Source organism: Salmo salar, chromosome ssa21 (assembly GCF_905237065.1).
Source record: "Salmo salar chromosome ssa21, Ssal_v3.1, whole genome shotgun sequence".
Lineage (NCBI taxonomy): Eukaryota > Metazoa > Chordata > Actinopteri > Salmoniformes > Salmonidae > Salmo > Salmo salar.
In genome coordinates, this window is record NC_059462.1 from 39,418,826 (window position 1) to 39,443,706 (window position 24,881).

General features: G+C 41.4%; 1 pseudogene; it reads right to left on the minus strand.

The window, feature by feature from the left end:
• The window catches only part of LOC106582301 (low-density lipoprotein receptor-related protein 1B-like), a 407,952-nt pseudogene extending 385,364 nt beyond the window's left edge, over nucleotides 1–22,588 (minus strand).
• Between the last annotated feature and the right edge of the window lie 2,293 nt (nucleotides 22,589–24,881).

The following is a 24,881-nucleotide window of genomic DNA, read 5'->3' on the forward strand; positions in this document are numbered from 1 at the left end:
ATCTTTCATGGAAGATTCTTTATCCATAAAATGAAGTGGGCAGAGAACAAACCCCTCTTCACATTATTTAAGATAGAATTGAAATATTATTTTGAAATGATCAGTAAATGTAAAAACAAAAAAGCAATACGCACCATAAAAGTATTTAACAAATTGAAAATGAAACTTGATATGTAATACCCCTGTCTGTTAGGATCATGTACTCTTGTTTGTATATTTCTGGGGTTTTTTGTATTTGTTGTGTTCATAATAAAAATGTAAAAACATTTATTTTTTTTACTTCCAAAGATAGTTGCTCCGCTTGGTCATATGCAAAGCGATGGACCTATGGACCTTGTGTGTATGGATTTCCTGTTCATTGAGCCTGACTCACATAACACAGAGAATGTCCTGGTCATTACGGATCATTACACGAGATACGCTCAAGCTTTTCCTACGAAGGATCAGAAAGCATCCACTGTCGCCAAAGTATTGTGGGAAAGGTACTTCATCCATTATGGTCTACCCAAGAGGATGCATAGCTTGAAAAATGGGTGTCTGATTATTTCTGGCTGGGTACTCTGCTGACATAATCTAATGTTTTGCTTTCGTTGTAAAGCCTTTTTGAAATCGGACAGTGTGGTTAGATTAACGAGAGTCTTGTCTTTAAATAGCTGTAAAATAGTCATATGTTTGAGAAATTGAAGTAATAGGATTTTTAAGGTATTTGAAAATCGCGCCACTGGATTACACTGGCTGTTACGTAGGTGGGACGAATTCGTCCCGCCTAGCCCAGAGAGGTTAAGAATTATAGATACAGAACTCCTTTGTGCAATCAAGGTGTCCGATTTTAAAATAGCTTTTCGGTGAAAGCACATTTTGCAATATTCTGAGTAGATAGCCCAGCCATCACAGCTAGCTATTTTGACACCCACCAAGTTTGACCCTCACCAAACTCCAATTTACTATTAGAAAAGTTTGATTAACTTTGGTGTTCTTCGTCAGAATGCACTCCCAGGACTGCTACTTCAATAACAAATGTTGGTTTGGTTCAAAATAATCCGTAGTTAAATCCAAATAGCGGCGTTTTGTTCGTGCGTTCAAGACACTATCCAAGGGTGACGAAGGGTTACGCGCCCGATGCGTTTCGTGACAAAGAAATTCTAAATATTCCATTACCGTACTTCGAAGCATGTCAACCGCTGTTTAAAATCCATTTTTATGCCATTTTTCTTGTAAAAAAGCGATAATATTCCGACCGGGAGTGGTGGTTTTCGTTCAAAGAGAGAGAAAGTAAACATGGAGTCGACTCGTGCACGAGCCTCAGTCTCATCGTACTCTGACCGGCCACTATCCAAACGCGCTAATGTTTTTCAGCCAGGGCCTGCAAAGCCACAATTCAGCTTTTTGCCGCCTTCTGAGAGCCCATGGGAGCCGTAGGAAGTGTCATGTAACAGCAGAGATCCCCTGTTTTGGATAGAGATAATCAAGAAGGCCAAGAAATTGTCAGACAGGGTACTTCCTGTACAGAATCTTCTCAGGTTTTGGCCTGCCAAATGAGTTCTGTTATACTCACAGACACCATTCAAACAGTTTTAGAAACTTTGGAGTGTTTTCTATCCACAGCGAATAATTATATGCATATTCTAGTTTCTGGGCAGGAGTAATAATCAGATTAAATCTGGTACGTTTTTTATCCGGCCGTGAAAATACTGCCCCCTATCCATAACAGGTTAACATAGAACTAACTCCTAGGAGAAGGACCCTGCAAAGAAGGAGGAAGAGAAAGGGAAATGAAAAGCTGCCTGGAAACTGTACTCCTCGGAATGATGAGAAAGTTGAAGAGGTTAAGAATCCAGAAGATGAGAAGGATTTTTACTCAGAAGATGAGGACATCAGAGTATGGTATGACATGCCTAATACAAACTGTAGGAGCCGAGAAGTGGAAGAAATGTCGGAACCGTTTAGCTTGGACCTAGACATAGTCTGGAATCAAATGACGGGGAACCTGAAAGAACAGAACAAGTTGTAGAAGAAATAGAGTCCAGTCAAGAAGCTGAGGGCGCAACTGGAGTTGAAGCAGATGATAATGAAGCATCTAACTCAATTGAAGATATTCAAGAAGAGGAACGAGAAGTTCAAGGAGAAGTGGAAACTGGAGCCTTGCCCCAGTTGTCAAATATTGTTCCACACTATACAAGTGGATCGGATAAGGGAAACACAAATGTATCTCCTTTTCAATTATCTAACAAGATTTGTCTCAGTTGTTGTAGACAGTAGTTAAGAGTTGACATGGTTACTTATTACATTTCACTTGTGTGTTTACAAGTCATGAGGACATGCCTAATTTTGGTGGGGGGAGAGTGTAATACCCTTGTTTGAACCAGGTATTGAGTTTATTCTTGTTTAAACCAAGTATTGAGTTTATTTGTTATAATTCATTGGTATTATATTTAAAAGATGATTGAATTGCTCCTGAATTGTAATGTTGTTAACCTGTTGGGGCTAGGGGGCAGTATTTGCACGGCTGGATAAAAAAATGTACCCGATTTAATCTGGTTACTAATCCTACCCAGTAACTAGAATATGCATATACTTATTATATATGGATAGAAAACACCCTACATTTTCTAAAACTGTTTGAATGGTGTCTGTGAGTATAACAGAACTCATTTGGCAGGCAAAACCCTGAGACATTTTCTGACAGGAAGTGGATACCTGATGTGTTGTATTACCTTTAAACCTATGCCATTGAAAAACACAGGGGCTGAGGAATATTTTGGCACTTCCTATTGCTTCCACTAGATGTCACCAGCCTTTACAAAGTGTTTTGAGTCTTCTGGAGGGAGATCTGACCGAACAAGAGCCATGGAACGATGATGGCCCATTAGACACCTGGCGCGCGAGTTCATGTTGGGTACCCTCGTTCCAATACGTTATAAAAGAGGATGCATTCGTCCACCTTGAATATTATTAATGTTCTGGTTAAAAAAGGCCCTAATGATTTATGCTATACAACGTTTGACATGTTTGAACGAACGTAAATATATTTTTTCCCCTCGTTCATGAAGTGAAGTCCGGCGGGCTTAGATCATGTGCTAACAAGACGGAGATTTTTGGACATAAATGATGAGCTTTTTTGAACAAAACTACATTCGTTATGGACCTGTGATACCTGGAAGTGACATCTGATGAAGAGAATCAAAGGTAATGGATTATTTACATAGTATTTTAGATCTCCCCAACATGACGGCGAGTCTGTATCGCAACGCGTATTTTTCTGGGCGCAGTGCTCAGATTATTGCAAAGTGTGATTTCCCAGTAAGGTTATTTTTAAATCTGGCAAGTTGATTGCGTTCAAGAGATGTAAATCTATAATTCTTTAAATGACAATATAATATTTTACCAATGTTTTCTAATTTTAATTATTTAATTTGTGTTGCTGACTAGACTGCCGGTTATTTGAGGGAAACGATTTCCTAAACATCAATGCCATAGTAAAACGCTGTTTTTGGATATAAATATGAACTTGATAGAACTAAAAATGCATGCATTGTCTAACATAATGTCCTAGGAGTGTCATCTGATGGAGATTGTAAAAGGTTAGTGCATCATTTTAGCTGGTTTTATGGTTTTGGTGACCCTGTCTTTGAATTGACAAAACATTACACACAACTCTTGTAAATGTACTGTCCTAACATACTCTAAATTTATGCTTTCGCCGTAAAACCTTTTTGAAATCGTAAAACGTGGTTAGATTAAGGAGATGTTTATCTTTCAAAGGGTGTAAAATAGTTGTATGTTTGAAAAATTTGAATTTTGACATTTATTTGGATTCAAATTTGCCGCTCTTGAAATGCACCTGCTGTTGATGGAGTGCACCACGGGTGGGACGCTTGCGTCCCACCTAGCCCATAGAGGTTAACCTGTTAGGGCTAGGGGGCAGTATTGACACGGCCGGATAAAAAACGTACCCGATTTAATCTGGTTACTACTCCTGCCCAGTAACTAGAATATGCATATAATTATTGGCTTTGGATAGAAAACACCCTAAAGTTTCTAAAACTGTTTGAATGGTGTCTGTGAGTATAACAGAACTCATATGGCAGGCCAAAACCTGAGAAGATTCCATGCAGGAAGTGGCCTGTCTGACAAGTTGTGTTTCATCTTGGCTCTTTTTATTGAAGACTGAGGATCTTTGCTATAACGTGACACTTCCTACGGCTCCCATAGGCTCTCAGAGCCCGGGAAAAAGCTGAACGATATCGAGGCAGCCTCTGGCTGAAACACATTATCGCTTTTGGCAAGTGGCCGATCAGAGTACTATGGGCTTAGGCGCGTGCCCGAGTCGACCCCATGCTTTATTTTCTTTCGTCTGTTTACCTAAACGCAAATTCCCGGTCGGAATATTATCGCTTTTTTATGAGAAAAATGGCATAAAAATTGATTTTAAATAGCGGTTGACATGCTTCGAAGTACGGTAATGGAATATTTAGAATTTTTTTGTCACGAATTGCGCCATGCTCGTCACCCTTATTTACCCTTTCGGATAGCGTCTTGAACGCACGAACAAAATGCCGCTATTTGGATATAATGATGGATTATTTGGGACCAAACCAACATTTGTTATTGAAGTAGAAGTCCTGGGAGTGCATTCTGACGGAGACAGCAAAGGTAATAACATTTTTGTTATAGTAAATCTGACTTTGGTGAGTGCTAAACTTGCTGGGTGTCTAAATAGCTAGCCCTGTGATGCCGGGCTATCTACTGAGAATATTGCAAAATGTGCTTTCACCGAAAAGCGGACATATCGAGTGCATAGAGGAGTTCTGTATCTATAATTCTTAAAATAATTGTTATGCTTTTTGTGAACGTTTATCTTGAGTAATTTAGTAAATTCACCGGCAGTGTTCGGTGGGAATGCTAGTCACATGCTAGTCACATGCTAATGTAAAAAAATGGTTTTTGATATAAATATGAACTTGATTGAACAAAACATGCATGTATTGTATAACATAATGTCCTAGGGTTATCATCTGATGAAGATCATCAAAGGTTAGTGCTACATTTAGCTGTGGTTTGGGTTTATATGACATTATATGCTAGCTTGAAAAATGGGTGTGTGATTATTTCACCTACCCTAGAGAGGTTAATGCATTTATTTTTGAAGAAATATTTATTTAATGTATAAGTGAATAGTTTGGTTTACTTTTAAGTTTAAGTTTTGACCAATAGGGTTGCTTGTTAATAACCTCTTAACACACACTAAGGATAGGGGCGTTACAGCGAATTTTGAAAAAAATACGTGCCCATTTTAAACGGCCTCCTACTCAAACTCAGAAGCTAGGATATGCATATAATTAGTAGATGTGGATAGAAAACATCCTAAAGTTTCTAAAACTGTTTGAATGGTGTCTGTGAGTATAACAGAACTCATATGGCAGTCAAAACCCTGAGACAGATCCTAACAGGAAGTGGAAATCTGATTTGTGGACTCACCTTCAGCACTTTGCCTATAAAACACACCGTGAGTTAGGATTCATTGAGCACTTCCTAAGGCGTCCACTAGATGTCACCAGTCTTTAGAAAGTGGTTTGAGTCTTCTATGGTACAAACTGACGGAATGAGAGGCTTTGGAAGTTGGTCATAGGGGGAGGGCCATTACCATTATGACGCGGGTGCCCCTGGCTACCCTCCCCTTTCGAAACGTTTAGAAAGACAATGCAATCGTCCCCCTTGAATATTATTGAAGCTCTGATTGAAAAAGGCCCTAAAGATTTATGTTATACAACGTTTGACATGTTTGAACGAACTTAAATATATATTTTTTGCACATTCGTGACGACAAGTCCCGCGCACTACGGTACATTTTGAGTAGCCTTCGGAACGCGCTAACAAGAAGAAGCTATTGGGATATAAATTATTAACTTTTTCAAACAAAACAACATTTGTTGTGGACCTGGGATGCCTGGAAGTGCCTTCTGATGAAGATAATCAAAGGTAAGGGAATATTTACAATAGTATACAAGAGTAGATTTGATATTAGATTGTTCCAAGATGGCGCTAACCTGTATCGCCCAGCCTATTTTTCTGAGTATAGCATCCCCTTTTATTGCAAAGTGTGATTTTCCAGTAAAGTTATTTTTAAATCTGGCAATGCGGGTGCATTCACGAGATGTTAATCTATAATTCTTTGAATGACAATATTACATTTTAAAAATGTTTTCGAATAGTAATTTAGTAAATTGTAGCGCTAATTCACCGGATGCATTTGAGGGAAAATATTTTCTCAACGTCACCCGCCGATGTAAAATGCTGTTTTTATATATAAATATGAACTTTATCGAACAAAAGAATGCATGTATTGTGTAACATGATGTCCTAGGAGTGTCATCTGATGAAGATTGTCAAAGGTTAGTGCTGCATTTAGCTGTGTTTTGGTTATTTGTGACGCATGTGGTTGGTCGGAAAATGGCGATGTGGCTACTTTGACGACGTACTCCTCTAATATAATGTAATGTTTTGCTTTTGCTGTAAAGCCTTTTTGAAATCGGACAACGTGGTTCGATTCAGGAGAGGTGTATCTATAAAACGATATAAAATAGTCCTATATTTGAGAAAAAAAAGTATTACATTTTGTTATGGTTCGGTTATGAATATGGCGATATGATTTTTCGCTGGATGTTGATCCCGCATGCGGGACGAGTGCTTTAAGAGGTTTTAAGCTGTGGCCAATGGGAGAGTGGACCTGGTTAACGGGAGGCATGGGAAACAAAAGAGAGGGAGAGAGACGTTGAGAAAAGGATGGACGTTTTACATTAGGACCGTTGGTGAAAAAAAATGATAAAAGAAGACGACAAAACTAGAACAAAACCCATTACTACTAAGACATGAAGGGAAATACCGATTTTATTTTATAAGAGAGTTGTTATAATTTTGTTAAGACTTAGTAAAGACTGAAGCTACCATTTCATCGTGGTGGTATTTGACAGCCTTGAGGTTAGCCTAGCATCGTGTAACACCGAGAGATAATTGCTTGGGAAAGCTTAACGAGTTCATGTTCCCATGGGATATTGGTTACGGCTAAGGAGTACTGTCTGCATTGATAGAGGTGCTTGTTGTGGATTTTTTGAGGAAACCTGCAAGGAACTGTCATACTTCGCTGAAGGAATATCTACAAGTAGTGAGTAACCACAGCGTGATGTGCTTCTGGACTTTATGTGTGTCGTTGTTTTTTTTTAGCTCCAACGTGCGCCAACGGGTTATTAAGCAACATGGGTTGTGCACGACTCATTGGGATTTATTATTTTTATTTATTTTGATGTTGTGCTATGAAAATGTAATAATACACATATTGAACCTTATATATGTTGCCTTGGTGGAGTCATTTAATGTTTCAATCTAATTTAATGCATAGGATAGCCTATCCTGATTCAATAACAGAAACCTATAATAATTTCATCTGAAGTTAATACCCTATTGTCATAACCCTAGATAGTTTACAATAGGAATTCTTATTGGAGATGTCCTTCTCACCTAACATCCCATGCTGTTTAGATACTCTACATAAGTTAATATTGTGAGAGTCATATTCAAGCCTGGTGAGAGGGTTACATTAGATAGCTAACATTGAACCTGGTTGGTTAGCTACCTGCAGATTCATGCAGGGTAGTAACATCATGAGTTGAGATTATGGTTAATTGTTTAGCTAGCTAGCTACATGTCTAAACAAAAGACTTCACTATGCAAGTTACCATTTTAATAGAATGTTCATGATGTCACTGCGACAATTGTTGATAGACGTAGTTGCTAAATTCGCTCTGTCTATCTAATCCAATTTCAGAGCACTCTCGTCTGAGTGTGCCAGAGCGAAGAATAGCTGACGAATGTACAAACGCTCAACACCCATTGAATATGGCTGATGTCAGTAAATATTGGCCAAAAAGCATAATTAAATTGTTGCCAGCAGCACAGTTGCAGTCACTAATGCTTTGTATAACATCAAAACAGCCTAACCAGCTCTGCTAGGGCTAGTGAAATGGTCAGAGTGAGCTGTTCTCTCATTTGTTTCTGGAAGTAGCTAACAAGCTAGCCAACGTTAGACAGTTAGTTTGGGTGCTTGACTGCTGCTGTTAGGGCAGAATGCTCTGATCAACCTTACTCCTCAGCCAAAGTGTCCAGTGTGTGCTCTGAACACTCCGACAGCGGAACGCTCTGAATTTATGGACGGACAATATGACAACGCTCTGAGTTTACGAATGCCCAGAGCTCACTCTGGCACTCCAGATTAAATTTACGAACACACCCGTAATATAAACTAGCCTTTAGTCTTGAAATCTTTGGTTGTTTAGTACATGGATTCACATGTGAATACTTAAAGAGATGGGCGGAGCTAAAGAGGGCGTAAACGAGGCTGAATGGGTGTAGACAAAGAAGAGCTCCCCAGTAGGTGTACCAAAACATTCAATGGCCATTTTCTCAAAAGTGAGGTTACAAGTTTATCAATAAATCAATCAATCAAATGTGTTTATAAAGCCCTTTTTACATAGGCTGATGTCACAAAGTGCTATACAGAAACCCAGCCTAAAACCCCAAACAGAAAGCAATGCAGATATAGAAGCACGGTGGCTAGGAAAAACTCTCTAGAAAGGCAGGAACCTAGGAAGAAACCTAGAGTGGAACCAGGCCCTCTTCTGGCTTGAGATTATAACAGCACATGGCCAAGTGGGTTCAACGTTCATAGATGACCAGCAGGGTCAAATAATAATAATAAACACAGGGGTATCAACTTTCAATGCAGAATTACTTTCCCATTGTTCCTCAACTGTAGTGTATGATATGCACATTTCTAGCTCTGAGTTTCTACTTTTATCCAATGTAAAAAACATAATTTATAAAAATTTGCTACATATGACGGAATCAAGCCGGTCGGTCACATATGTAGAATCACAGGAAATTAGCTTTAAAACGGCAACATTTTCTCTCAGCTCCATGAAAAAATTTGTAGAATTGCAAGAAATGTATTTAAAAAGACAAACAAGCCACGCCGACGGGCCATCCTCACACATTGCCACGCCCTCTGCCACTTCTCCTGTCACGCCCACCACCTAAGCCCCTTTAGGTCTTACAGGGTTATACTCAAAAGTAGTGAACTATAGGGAATAGGGTGCAATTAGGGACACATCCACAGTCATAAAGCACCGGCTTGACAGTCGGCAGTGTCTGTGTCTTACCGTGCTGTATTTCAGTTTATACATTACGCACCAGGCTTACTATGTCTGATGGCAGTACCTTCTATACTAACGGCCTATGGCTTATCATTTCATTAAGAGGGAGCGTTTTATGCAAAATAGTGTAAAATTAGAGGACATTACAATTGCACTCCCACTTATTAATAATCTTTTCATATATGCAGTAAACAACAACAATGCATATTGTTCTAGAGAGACTTGGCTCTGAGATATACCTACCTGTCTGCTACGTTATACTAATATGATTAAGCTATTACTGTACATGTATATCGGTAGTCATCATGTACACACTGGAATGGTTTTAAAACAGAAGATATACCATTTATTAATAATCTCTTCCTACTCAAAAATAACAAAAACAAAAACGGATATCATTCCAGACTCCAGAGAACCTCGGCACAAAATACGTTGCCTGTCCTAAATGATCTAATGTGATTAAGTTGTTCCACTGGATATCATAAGGTGAATGCACCAATTTGTAAGTCGCTCTGGATAAGAGCGTCTGCTAAATGACGTAAATGTAAATTAAGCTACTGTATGTATACCAGTACTTGTCCTATACACACTTGAATGGTTCACAGGATGTTGTGTCTCCCACAGTGGTGTGTCCAGGGGGTGGCCATAGCTGCCCCTGAAATCTGATTGGCCACTCCAGTGCCCCCCCCCCCCCCACACACACAGAAATGTTTAGACCTGATGGGTCGGCCCTGAATATATTGATATGCACCAACAGCAAAACAGCGCCTTTCTGTTTAAATATGTGTAGCCCATGTATCTGATGCTGTCTGGCCAAAAAGAGTATGTTTGCCTCGCTCGAATGCTTTCTCTGGTGAAATAGATTCAGCCTCTTGAGAATTTAAGGGAAATTATGAAACGCAGATAGACACAAATTACAAATACTTTCATTCGTTTCTTTCTTTTTTATTGTTACATTTTTGGGGGAAGCCTGGCTTGCCTTGGCATCCATGAATGCACTCCACTTTGTAGGTTGAATGTCATTACGCTTAATAAGGCCCGAATGGGTGTGGTTTTTGGCCAATATACCACGGGTAAGGGCTGTTGTTATGTGCAACGCGGAGTGCCTGGACACAGCTCTTAGCCGTGGTATAATGGCCATACAGTGACTTCGGTAAGTATTCATTCTAAAATCGATTAAATAAATAAAATCCTTAGCAGTCAACACACATTACCCCATCATGATGAAGTGAAAACAGGCTTTAATTACATCTAGACGTTCCGCTAGCGGAACGCCTCACCAATATCCAATGGTATAGCGTGGCGCGAATTACAAATACCTCAAAAATGCGAAAACTTCAATTTTTCAAACATATCACTATTTTACACCATTTTAAAGACAATACTCTCCTTTATCTAACCACACTGTCCGATTTCAAAAAGGCTTTACAATGAAAGCAAAACATTAGATTATGTCAGGAGAGTACCCAGCTAGAAATAATCACACACCCATTTTTCAAGCTAGCATATAATGTCACAAAAACCAAAACCACAGCTAAATGCAGCACTAACCTTGATGATCTTCATCAGATGACACTCCTAGGACATTATGTTATACAATACATGCATGTTTTGTTCAATCAAGTTCATATTTATATCAAAAAACAGCTTTTTACATTAGCATGTTTTGTTCAGAACTAACCCACCGAAAACTTCCGGTGAATTTACTAAATTACTCATCATAAACGTTGGCAAAATACAAAACAATTATTTTAAGAATTATAGATACAGAACTCCTTTATGCAATCGCGGTGTCCGATTTTAAAACAGCTTTTCGGTGAAAGCACATTTTGCAATATTCTGAGTAGATATCATGGCTAGCTATTTTGACACCCACCAAGTTTGGCACTCACCAAACTCAGATTTACTATAAGAAAAATTGGATTACCTTTGCTGTTCTTCGTCAGAATGCACTCCCAGGACTTCTACTTCAACACCCAATGTTGTTTTGGTTCCAAATAATCCATAGTTATATCCAAATAGCTGCGTTTTGTTCTTGCGTTCAAGACACTATCCGAAGGGTGATGCGCCGGTGCGTATCGTGACAAAAAATGTCAAAATATTCCATTACCGTACTTCGAAGCATGTCAACCGCTGTTTAAAATCAATTTTTATGCGATTTTTCTCGTAAAATAGCGATAATATTCCAACCGGGAGACGTTGTATCCGTTCAAACACTGAAAGTAGAAAATGGAGTCATCACATGCACGCGCGCACCAGTGTCATTGTTCTCAGAAGGAGCACTCTCCAAAACCCCTACTGTTTTTCGCCCAGGGACTGCAGAGTTATCATTCCAAGTTCTGGCGCCTTCTGAGAGCCAATGGGAGCCTTAGAAAATGTCACGTTACAGCAGAGATCCTGTATTTTCGATAAAGAGGCTACAGAAGGCCAAGAAATGGTCAGACAGGGCACTTCCCATATAGAATCTTCTCAGGTTTTGGCCTGCCATATGAGTTCTGTTATACTCACAGACACCATTCAAACAGTTTTAGAAACTTTAGGGTGTTTTCTATCCAAATCTACTAATTATATGCATATTCTAGTTTCTGGGCAGGAGTAATAACCAGATTAAATCAGGTACGTTTTTTATCCGGCCGTGAAAATACTGCCCCCTATCCTAAACAGGTTAAGTTTGCAAATGTATTAAAAATTAAAAACGTTAATACCTTATTTACATACGTATTCAGACCCTTTGCTATGAGACTCAAAATTGAGCTCAGGTGCATCCTGTTTCCAATGATAATCCTTGAGATGTTTCTAGAACTTGTTTGCAGTCCACCTGTGGTAAATTCAATTGATTGGAAATGATTTGGAAAGGCACACATCTGTTTATATAAGATCCCACAGCTGACAGTGCATGTCAAAGCAAAAACCAAAGGAATTGTCTGTAGAGCTCTGAGACGATATTGTATCGAGCGCAGTTGGTAGAGCATGGTGTTTGCAACGCCAGGGTTGTGGGTTCGATTCCCACGGGGGGCCAGCACAGGGAAAAAATGTATGAAATGTATGCATTCACTACTGTAAGTCGCTCTGGATAAGAGCATCTGCTAAATGACTGTAATGTAATGTAATGTAATGTACCAAAACATTTCTACAGCATCATTCTTAAATGGAAGAAGTTTAGAACCACCAAGACTCTTGCCGCCTGGCCAAACTGAGCAATCGGGGGAGAAGGGCCTTGGTCAGGGAGGTGACCAAGAACCCAATGGTCACTCTGACAGCGCTCTAGAGTTCCTCATTGGAGATAGTTGTCCTTCTGGAAGGTTCTCCCATCTATCTCTGCAGCACTCCACCAATCAAGCCTTTATGGTAGAGTGACCAGACGGAAGCCACTCCTCAGTAAAAGGCACATGACAGCCCACTTGGAGTTTGCCAAAAGGCACCTAAAGACTTTCAGACCATGAGAAACAAGATTCTCTGGTCTGATGAAACGAAGATTGAACTCTTTGGCCTGAATGTCAAGCGCCACATCTGGAGGAAACCTGCCACCATCCCTACGGTGAAGCACAGTGGTGGCAGCATCATGCTGTGGGGATGTTTTTCAGGGGTAGGGACTTGGAGACTAGACAGGATCGAGGCAAAGATGAACGGAGCAAAGTATAGAGAGATCCTTGATGAAAACCTGTTGCAGAGCCATCAGGACCTCAGACTGGGGCAAAGGTTCACCTGCCAACAGGACAATGACCTTAAGCACACAGCCAAGACAATGCAGGAGTGGCTTCAGGAGAAGTCTCTGCATGTCCTTGAGTGGCCCAGCCAGATCCCGGACTTGAACCCGATCAAACATCTCTGGAGAGACCTGAAAATAGCTTTGCAGCGATGCTCCCATCCAACCTGATAGAGATGAGAGGATCTGCAGAGAAGAATGGGAGAAACTCCCCAAATACAGGTGTGCCAAGCTTGTTGCATCATACCCAAGAAGACTCGAGGCTGTAATTGCTCCCAAAGGTGCTTCAACAAAGTACTGAGCAAAGGGGTTGAATACTTACGCTCATGTCATTATTTGGTATTGTGTTTAGATTGATGAGGGGGAAAAAAAGATTTAATCAATTTTAGAATAAGGCTGTAACATAACAAATTGTGGAAAAAGTCATGGGGTCTGAATACAAGCCACTGTATATCACAAACCTCCGAGGTGCCTTATTCTATTATAAACTGGCTGTCAGCCAATCAGCATTCAGGGCTCAAACCACCCAGTTCATAGTTACACACAAACCACACCGGCCACATTGCTTGCGTGAGCGTTGTAAAATAAATGTACACATACGTTATTCAATAATTTCACTCACACCGCTTGTGAACAAGCGTCTGCATAGCCAAACATTAATATAGAACTTTGTATTATTTGAGACTCTCCACGCGCTGCAAGTCCCCTCCTTATTGCATTTCAGGAAAGTTATAGACGCACAATATCATATCCCCAAGATATGCTGACTAATCGCTCACCATTACAGTAATAAGTGAGGTTAGCATTTTTGGGGGGGTATGATATTTGTGTGTGTAACTTTCTCACTCATCATTACTCACAATTCTTTCAGGATTATCCATAATCATGGTAGCATCTGCATTCATTTAGAAGTTTTTAGAAACATATTCTACTCTTCATTACAATAAAAGTAACTCCAAAATGACAAAATACATTATTTACCATTAATTTCTATTGGGTACAAAATAATCTGAAACACAATCAAAGCAAATAGCAAATGCATCCAACAAATATGTAGAGTCAAGTAGTCATTGCATGCTATGAATATGGGACCAAATACTTAACTTTTTTTCAACTTTAGTACACAGTCATGTAAATTAATTTGTTCCAATACTTTTGGTCCCCACTATGTACAAAAAGTACTGTAATGTCTAAAAGGTTTACCCGATATGGATGAAAATAGCCTTTAATTAAAGCTGATAGTCTGTACTTTAACCTCATCATCATTATACTGTATCATTTCAAATATAAAGTGCTGGAGTACATAGCCAAAACAACCAAAAATGTGTCGCTGTACCAATACTTTTGGAGCTCACTGTATATTGAAAAAAATCCACCTTCTATCGATTAAAGTTCAAAATGTTATGGTCCCCCTCAACTGGGTCTGTGCCCCACCTTGGTGACCCCATTCAAAATGTTCTGGACTCCCAAACAAAGTTTTATTTTAATTCTTCATTCTCTCTGTCGAGACTGTCTGCTTTGCTGTGGGACTCCCAGAATTGCCACTTTACAATTCACTGGTGTTTCTTTTAGCCATTTCAGGAGAGTGTCCTGTTTTCTAGTTCCACTGGTGCAGTATGGTATTGGTAGCGAGCGTCAGCAGTCCAGTCCCTGTAGGGTAAGCTATGCTGTGGCTGAGCATCTGAACCAGTGGCCTACTACAGTCTCACGTTAATGGAATGGAATGGAAGGTGTGTGTTTGTTGTTTGTGTGCGCGTGTGTGTGTAATGGAATGCCTGGCTGGTCTCCCCTCTGGGGCTTTACATGTGGTGATTACACTTCTCCACTGAGGGAGAGGCAGAGCCACGGACAAGCAAACGGTACCAGGAAATGGTACCATGACATGACCGTTACCTGGAATATGCAGGGTGGTGTACAACTACATGGTGTTCAACTGGGAAAAGTCAGGTCCCAAGAAAAACATCCTTAAACACAGAGCCTCTTATTTGGTTGGATAAGATACATCCATCAATCATACTACATTCAACACAAAGCACTAATAAAGCATTGTATGGTGCCATCACTGAACACATACAATATCTCCTAACAAAGGCTGTATTTTGTCTATACTCTAAGGCCGTCAAATTCAACTCTGGATCTCAATCTAGTTCCACTGCTTTTTTTCAATGTTCCCGTTTAATCAGGGACTGGTTTAGACTTGAGACACCAGGTGTGTGCAATTAATCATCAGGTAGAACAGGAAACCAGCAGGCTCCGGACCTCGTAGGGTAAGAGTTGAATTTTTGCAAAACTCGGTCTTGGGCCCCCTCGGTGCATGTTTTGTTTTTAGCTCTAGAACTACAAAGCTGATTCAAATAACCAACTCATCATCACGCTTTGATTATTTGAATCAGCTGTGTAGTGCAAGGGGAAAAACCAAAAACATACACCCAGGGGTGCCCCCAAGACCAGGTTTGGGAACCCTGCTCTAAGACAGGGTATCCTGGTGATGTTATGTTTGATACCGGAGCTCCGAGGTATGCGTCGAAATCGCTAAGCAGTATACTTCGAAGTATTGTACCAATGCGTGTATCACTTTATCACAAGTACATCACCAATGACGTCAGAAGCTTCGTTAGATCACATACCTTTTCAAACCGTTTATTGCAAAATGCAAGATCCCACTGAATTCGCCGTGGTTCTGGTGCTTTTTTTTATTCCAAGCTGCTTTCAAACACTGACCTCTACTGGACACCATACTTTTAGTATAGATTTTGTATAAAAGGGTTCACCTGAATGGTAGTTTAGCAGTAGAGTAGGGAACTATGGAACATTCAGGGACGTGTATGAGGTAAAAACCAGTTGAAGGTACACAATTTTGAGATGTTTTTTTTTTAATGGTAAACAACACTTTCTGCACTGTTGTTCAAATAATTTGTTTTATTTAGTATAGTATGAGCTTCTGTCTTAACTTCTCTAGGGCCAGTGGGACGATTTCGTCCCACCTACGTAACAGCCAGTGAAATCCCGTGGCGCGTTATTCAAATACCTTAGAAATGCTATTACTTCAATTTCTCAAACATATGACTATTTTACACCATTTTATAGACAAGACTCTCGTTAATCTAACCACACTGTCCGATTTCAAAAAGGCTTTACAACGAAAGCAAAACATTAGATTATGTCAGCAGAGTACCCAGCCAGAAATAATCAGACACCCATTTTTCAAGCTAGCATATAATGTCACATAAACCCAAACCACAGCTAAATGCAGCACTAACCTTTGATGATCTTCATCAGATGACAACCCTAGGACATTATGTTATACAATACATGCATGTTTTGTTCAATCAAGTTCATATTTATATCAAAAACCAGCTTTTTACATTAGCATGTGACTAGCATTCCCACCGAACACTGCCGGTGAATTTACTAAATTACTCACGATAAACGTTCACAAAAAGCATAACAATTATTTTAAGAATTATAGATACAGAACTCCTCTATGCACTCGATATGTCCGATTTTAAAATAGCTTTTCGGTGAAAGCACATTTTGCAATATTCTCAGTAGATAGCCCGGCATCACAGGGCTAGCTATTTAGACACCCAGCAAGTTTAGCACTCACCAAAGTCAGATTTACTATAAGAAAAATGTTATTACCTTTGCTGTCTTCGTCAGAATGCACTCCCAGGACTTCTACTTCAATAACAAATGTTGGTTTGGTCCAAAATAATCCATCGTTATATCCAAATAGCGGCATTTTGTTCGTGCGTTCAAGACACTATCCGAAAGGGTAAATAAGGGTGACGAGCATGGCGCAATTCGTGACAAATAATTTCTAAATATTCCATTACCGTACTTCGAAGCATGTCAACCGCTGTTTAAAATCAATTTTTATGCCATTTTTCTCATAAAAAAGCGATAATATTCCGACCGGGAATCTGCGTTTAGGTAAACAGACAAAAGAAAATAATGCATGGGGTCGACTCGGGCACGCGCCTAAGCCCATAGTACTCTGATCGGCCACTTGCCAAACGCGATAAAGTGTTTCAGCCAGAGGCTGCCTCGATATCGTTCAGCTTTTTCCCGGGCTCTGAGAGCCTATGGGAGCCGTAGGAAGTGTCACGTTAGAGCAAAGATCATCAGTCTTCAATAAAAAGAGCCAAGATGAAACACAACTTGTCAGACAGGCCACTTCCTGCATGGAATCTTCTCAGGTTTTGGGCTGCCATTTGAGTTCTGTTATACTCACTGACACCATTCAAACAGTTTTAGAAACTTTAGGGTGTTTTCTATCCAAAGCCAATAATTACATGCATATTCTAGTTACTGGGCAGGAGTAGTAACCAGATTAAATCGGGTATGTTTTTTATCCGGCCATGTCAATACTGGCCCCTAGCCCTAACAGGTTAACAAAGTTTAGCGGTAGCTTTTTGTATTCCTTTCTCTGCATGTTGAACGAGTGGATTACTCAAATCGATGGTGCCAACTAAACAGACTTTTTGGGATATAAAGAAGGATTTTATCTAACAAAACGACCATGCATGTTGTAGCTGGGACCCTTTTGATTGCAAATCAGAGGAAGATTTTCAAAAAGTAAGTGAATATTTAATCGCTATTTGTAATTTTATGAAGCCTGTGCAGGTTGAAAAATATTTTGATGTGGGGAGCCGTCCTCAAACAATCGCATGGTATAATTTTTATGATTATTTATTTGAATTGTGCGCCCTACCATTTCACCTGGAGTTGTCGACAGGTGTCCCGCTGAAGACCCTTAACTTAGTTCTGAACGCCTCCAAAACAAAGGTCATGTGGTTTGGTAAGAAGAATGCCCCTCTTCCCACAGGTGTGATTACCTCCTCTGAGGGTTTAGAGTTTGAGGTAGTCACCTCATACAGGTACTTGGGAGTATGGCTAGACAGTGCACTGTCCTTCTCTCAGCAAATATCAAATCTGCAGGCTAAAGTTAAATCTAGACTTGGTTTCCTCTATCGTATTCGCTCCTCTTGCACCCCAGGTGCCAAACTAACCCTGATTCAGATGACCATCTTAACCATGTTAGATTACGGTGACATCATTTATAGATCGGTAGGTAAGAGTGCTCTCTAGATGTTCTTTACCATTCGGCCATCAGATTTGCCACCAATACTCCTTATAGGACACATGACTGTACTCCTCTGTAAACTGGTCATCTCTGTATACCTGTCGCAAGACCCACTGATTGATGCTTATTTATAAAACCCTCTTAGGCCTCACTCCCCCCTATCTGAGATATATACTGCAGCCCTCATCCTCCACATACAACACCCGTTCTGCCAGTCACATTCTGTTAAAGGTCCCCAAAGCACACACATCCCTGGGTCGCTCCTCTTTATAGTTCGCTGCAGCTAGCGACTGGAACGAGCTGCAACAAACACTCAAACTGGAGAGTTTTACCTCAATCTCTTCATTCAAAGACTCAATCATGGAAACTTACTGACAGTTGTGGCTGCTTTGTGTGATGTATTATTCTCTCTACCTTCTTGACCTTTGTGCTGTTGACTGTGCCCAATAATGTTTGTACCATGTTTTGTGCTGCTACCATGTTGTATTGCTACCATGTTGTTGTTATGTTGTGTTGCTAACATGCTGTGTTTTGTCATGTGTTGCTGCCTTGCTATGATGTTGTCTTAGGTCTCTCTTCATGTAGTGTTGTGTTGTCTCTCTTGTTGTAATGTGTGTTTTGTCCTATATTTATATTATATATATTTATTTATTTATTTTTAATCCAAGGCCCCCGTCCCAGCAGAAGGCCTTTTGCCTTTTGGTAGGCCGTCATTGTAAATAAGAATTTGTTCTTAACTGACTTGAATGCCCCTCTTCCTAGTTAAATAAAGGTTAAATAAAAATAATAAAAAATAATGTAATACAGTTCATTGACTATAGCTCAGCATTCAGGATCATAGTACACTCCAAGTTTATCATTAAGCTTGAGGCCCTTGGTCTCAACCCTGCCCTGTGCAATTGGGTCCTGGACTTCCTGACGTGCCATTGGAAAAAACATCTCTATCTTGCTGATCCTCAACACTGGGGCCCCACAAGGGTGCGTGCTCAGCCCCCTCCTGTACTCCCTGTTCACCCATGACTGCGTGGCCAACTCAATAATCAAGTTTGAAAACGACACAACAGTAGTAGACTTGATTACCAACAACGACAAGACAGCCTACAGGGAGGAGGTGAGGGCTCTCGGAGTGTGGTGTCAGGAAAATAGCCTCTCACTCAATGCCAACAAAACAAAGGAGATGATCGTAGACTTCAGGAAACAGCAGAGGGAGCACCCCCTATCCACATCGACAGGATAGCAGTGGAGAAGGTGGAAAGTTTAAGTTCCTCTGCGTTCACATCACGGACAAACTTAAATCGTCCACCCACACAGACAGTGTGGTGAAGAAGGCGCGACAGCGCCTCTTCAACCTCAGGATGCTGAAGAAAGTTGGTTTGTCAAATACAAATCCTTACAAACTTTTACAGATGCACAATTGAGAGCATCCTGTCGGGCTGTATCACCACCTGGTACGGCACTGCACCGCCCACAACCGCAAGGCTCTCCAGAGGGTGGTGCGGTCTGCACAACGCATCACCGAGGACAAATGACCTGCCCTCCAGGACACCAACCACCCGAGCCATTGCCTGTTCATCCAGTTACCATCCAGAAGGCGAGGTCAGTACAAGTGCATCAAAGCTGGGACCAAGAGACTGAAAAACAGCTTCTATATCATCAGATTGTTAAACAGCCATCACTAGCACAGAGAGGCTGCTGCCTACATACAGACTTGAAATCATTGGCTACTTGAATAAATGGAACACTAGTCACTTTAATAATGGCACTTTAATAACGTTTACATATCTTACATACTCATCTCATATGTATATACTGTATTCTATACTATCTATTGCATCTTAGCCTATGCTCTCTGACATTGCTCATCCATATATTTATATATTCTTATTCCATTCCTTTACTTAGATTTATTTGTTGTGGAATTGTTAGATTACTTGTTAGATATTGCTGCACTGTCGTAACTAGAAGCACAAGCATTTCGCTACACTCACAATAACATCTGCTAACCATGTGTATTCGACCAATAAAATCTGATTTGATATTTAGTTCTGACAAGCAGATGTCACTAAAGTACATTGTGAACAGATAATGATGCCCTGAGTAATGAACCATTTTTCAGCACAATATGGTGAGAGCACTAACAAAACTTTAAAAAAAACCTTGGTTTCCCATCACTAGGGTTTCCCAAACTCAGACCTGGGGCTCCCATTATGTGCACGTTTAGTTTTTTGTCCTAGCAGTACACAGTGGATTCAAATAACCAACTCATCGTCAAGTTTTGATTATTTGAATCAGCTGTGTAGTATCAGGGAAAAACCAAAAGGGGGGCCATGACCGACTCTTGGAAAACCTGCTCAAACATGCTGACCACACCGCTCGCATTGCGTGCACGAGCTTTGCAAAATACATTTACACATACATATTATTCAATCATCGCACCCGCACTGCTCACGCACACCAACGAGCGTCTGCGTTGCCAGGCGCTAAAATAGAAGTTGCTTCTATTTGTGGCGCAGAACTGCCTCTCCCATCTCCTCATTGGCTTTTAGAAGCATAAGCCCACGTGCCATCTCCTCATTGGTTATACCCACGTGGGCGATTGAAAGATGAACCGAGGTTGGTTGTGGTAATACCTCTTATACAAGTTAGTTGCCAATCACCATATAAAGTCCAAAGAAGAAAAAGCCTGGAAGGATGAGAGACGACTGTGGATTAATTGTTGGAGTAGAGGACCTTGTGTATTTCAGGTAAAATAACGACTCCATGTGTACATCCCAGGACAAATTAGCTAATAGCAGCAAGCTAGCTATCTAAATAGGACAAATTAGCTAGCAACTGCAAGCTAGCTAAATTTCCATAAATGTTTCATGCTTTTCGAACTTTCCTCAAATTAATGTAATTGGTTCAGAGTTTGTTTTGGTATTTCAACCTGTGTGTCATGATTTGGTGTGGGGGGACAAAATCAATTTGCACACCATGGCACATGCACGTGCGCATCCAGTTTGGGCATGGTGTAAGGTATTGGAACCAAAGCACCGGTAGCCTATAAACAGGGGTGGTTTGATTTCACTGTGCTTTTCTTTGCAGCACTCAAAGCTGATCTAATTCCTTAAAAAAAAATACATAATCTATGATAATGAGCTGCGCCAAATTCCCATGATGAATATTCAGGGCCTTCTCTCTACAGGCTTAGTAAATAAAATGGAGCCAACACGATTAATCTAAATGATAATGGAATACCTGGTGAGGCGGGGAAGACTTGGCCCACTGCAACCTTGGAATACATGCCATGGTTTAGTAAAATACTGTACCATCTTCTCACAAACTGGAGGTCAATAGGAAAGGTACTGTAATCATTATCAAGCAGTGGAGGCTGCTGAGGGGAGGCCGGCTAGTAATGGAGTCAATGGAACGCTATCTAGCATATGGTTTCCATGTGGTTGATTTTTTTTATTTTATTTATTTATTTAAGCTTTATTTAACTTGGCAAGTCAGTTAAGAACAAATTCTTATTTACAATGACGGCCTACCCTGGCCAAACCCTAACGACACAGGGCCAATTGTGCGCCGCCCTATGGGACTCCCAATCACGGCCGGTGGTGATACAGCCTGGAATCGAACCAGGGTCTGTAGTGACGCCTCCTGCACTTAGATGCAGTGCCGCTGCGGCACTCTTGTTGATACCATTCCATTGACTCCATTCAAGCCATTATTATGAGCCATCCTCCCCTCAGCAGCCTCCACTATAAATATCAAGATGTAAAATTATGGAGAGAATTGTGAACTTGGCTACAGTAAAAGCTGCTGTATCTATCAGCAACTGCAGTGGATTCTTATCTGGACACCCAGCTACATTTGATATCATAAAATATAATAAAATGATCTTAAAGATCTAAAATGGATATAAGCATGAAGCAATACCCGTTTCTATGGTCAGAATTTGCAGAACGAATAAAGAATATGTTCAGTTAAAGGCAAGTAAAACCATGGAATAAGAGATCACAGAATGTGAAATAATATGGTGACCTTGAAGTACTGTATATGGTGAATGGGCGAATAAATGAATTAGTGAATTACACGTGTCTGGCGCTATTGAAGTGTATGGTGAATGGTAGCATAGATGAACGTGTGAGTGAGTGACTTACATCTGTCTTGTGCTTCGTCCGAGGTATCTGGACAGTTTGGCTCCCTGTCACATAGCCAGCCTTCTGGGACACAGGTCACCTGGTCATGGCAGTGAAAGTCCCCTATGTCACACAGTATGGGCTCTAGATGGAGGAGAGTGGCTGGAGAGAGGAGATAGAGATGTTATGGAGGGGATGGGATGGATGGCTTACATGTTTCATTCAAAACATGGACCTGTAGTCGGACGTCTATGAAATGATTGTGTATTTAGTTTGAGGCGGTTACAGGTTTGTTAAAGGAGATGATCTTATTACATGTACTCTAGTTTCTAGAAACATAAAACAATTATGGATGTGGTCCTTACCCAATTTCCCTCTCTAGGGATCAATAAAGTTTGTTTAACTAAATAACTTTTTCAGAAAAACTGGAGATTCAATGTGAGTAAGCTATTTTAAGAATACTTTCCATCTCTAGACACAAACTTGTTTAAGACTGATAGCTATAAAAGCCCATTACTTTGTGGTGGTGATGTCCAAATTATATTTTGTAGATCAAATATTTAACAATCTCTGCAGTACAGAGCTTATTCATAATTTGGACACGAGGAGACACTTATTGATTACTTGTTAGCCAAAAGCCTAGGCCAACAATACAAGAGACATACATATGCAAGGGTTACGGCTAGAAGGGATACAGCTTTTGTGAAATTAGTGTCAATAGTTGATTTATTTTGCATTTTAGCTAACCATAACCCAACAGCCTTTTCCTTAACCTTAACCTAAATCTCCTAACCTGCTATGTTATTTCTCCTAACCTGCTGCGTAAATTGTAATCTGCTACGGAAAAGTCAAATCTGACAATAGTTGTTTCCCATCTAGTCAAAACCATACACAAGTGGTCTGTCTTGGCATTGTCTGTGACTCAACCTCTTTCTCTTGACAGGGACATAACACCCTTCACCTATTGGCTAGCCACTACAAAACAGCCTCTACAAGTTTGTTTTCTTATTTGTCTGCTTCCTTACATTTTTTTTACTTCTTGCTTCACCAAAGTCACAGATGGGCAGTATTTCTGTTACACGTATTTTAAATATGTATATAAATTACTTCTGAGTATTATTGTCACAACGTCCACGGAAGGTGGCGCCTCTCCCCGGTCGGGCGGTGCTCGGCGGTCGTCGTCGCCTGCCTACTAGCTGCCACCGATCTATGTTTCTGTGTCTGTTGGTTTTGTCTGATTAGGTCTGCACCTGTTTTGTGTTAGTCAATTAGTAGGGGTATTTAGTTTGTCTGTTTCGTTTTGGGATTTGTGCGGGATTGTTCGTTGTCATGTTGTTTGATAGTCGGGTATTTTTTTTATGTTTTCCCAGTATAGCTGCTTGTTTAGGCATTAGGGTGGCCAGGCTGCGCCCCGTCCATGTGGATCTTTGGAGCTGTCCTCCTTCCTACTTGGTTTTGCAACCTGCCTTGTTGCAGCATTTTTCTGTTTGGATTATTAAATATACGTCTTAACAGATCTCAGTCACCTGCGCCTGACTTCACCCCTCCTGCTATTAAAGTGAGCCGTGACAGAATCCCGCACCAACTACATGGAGTCAGCAGAAGCAGAAGCGCCGTCCATGGAGGAACAGGTGACACAACATGCTAGCCTTCTCCATCTCCTGGGCATAGCCATGGACCAGGTGCTGGCGCGTTTGGAGAGCTGGGAGAGAGTTGCTCCCCCACCCACACCAACGCCAGCTCACCACCCTGTGTCTCTACCGGCACCAATGGAACCCAGCTCAAGTGGGATCAGGATCACGCCCCCCAGGGAGTTCGATGGGATGGCCGCTGGGTGCAAGGGGTTCCAGCTCCAGCTAGAACTGTACCTGGCGACCGTCCGCCCCCCCTCTGAAGAGGAGAAGGTGAGTGTCCTCGTCTCGTGTCTCACGGGTAGATCCCTAGAATGGGCCAACGCAGTCTGGGAGGGCCCAGACTCGGCTAGGGACGACTACCCGGAGTTCACCCGCCGCTTCCGAGCAGTATTCGATCATCCCCCGGAGGGCAAGGCCGGGTGAACGATTGTTCCACCTGAGACAGGAGACGAAGAGCGCTCAGGACTTTGCTTTGGGGTTCCGGACCCTCGCCGCTGGATCGGGGTGGAATGAACGGGCCCTGATTGACCACTACCGATGTAGTCTTAGAGAGGACGTCCGCCGGGAGCTGGCTTGTCGGGACAATACTATCACACTGGACCAGCTCATAGATCTGTCCATCAGGCTGGACAACCTGCTGGCTGCCCGGGGGCGTTCCAATCGGTGTCTTTTGTTCCACCTCCCAGTCCTCCTGCTCTAACGGCCATGGAGATAGGAGGGACTGCAGCTAGGAGGACCGGAGGGGGGGGGCCTCTCCTGCGCCCACTGTGGTCGCAGAGGGCACACTGCGGACCGGTGCTGGAGAAGCTCGCCCTGGAGTTCAGATGGCAGGCAGAGCACCATGTCGACTCCCCAGGTGAGTCAGCACCAGCCACACCCAGAGCCCTCTGTCGGCCACATGTACGCCTCAGTTTCTTTTCCTGAGTATTCCCCTCACTTCCAGCATAAGGCACTAGTCGATTCAGGCGCGGCTGGGAGTTTTATGGACCGTGGGGTCGCCAATAAGTTAGGGGTTCCCCTAGTTCAGCTGGACCAACCCTTCCCCGTGCACGCCCTAGATAGTCGACGGTCCGGTCAAGTGAGGGAAGTCACAGTGCCACTGGTCATGGTGACGCGGGGGGGTCATGA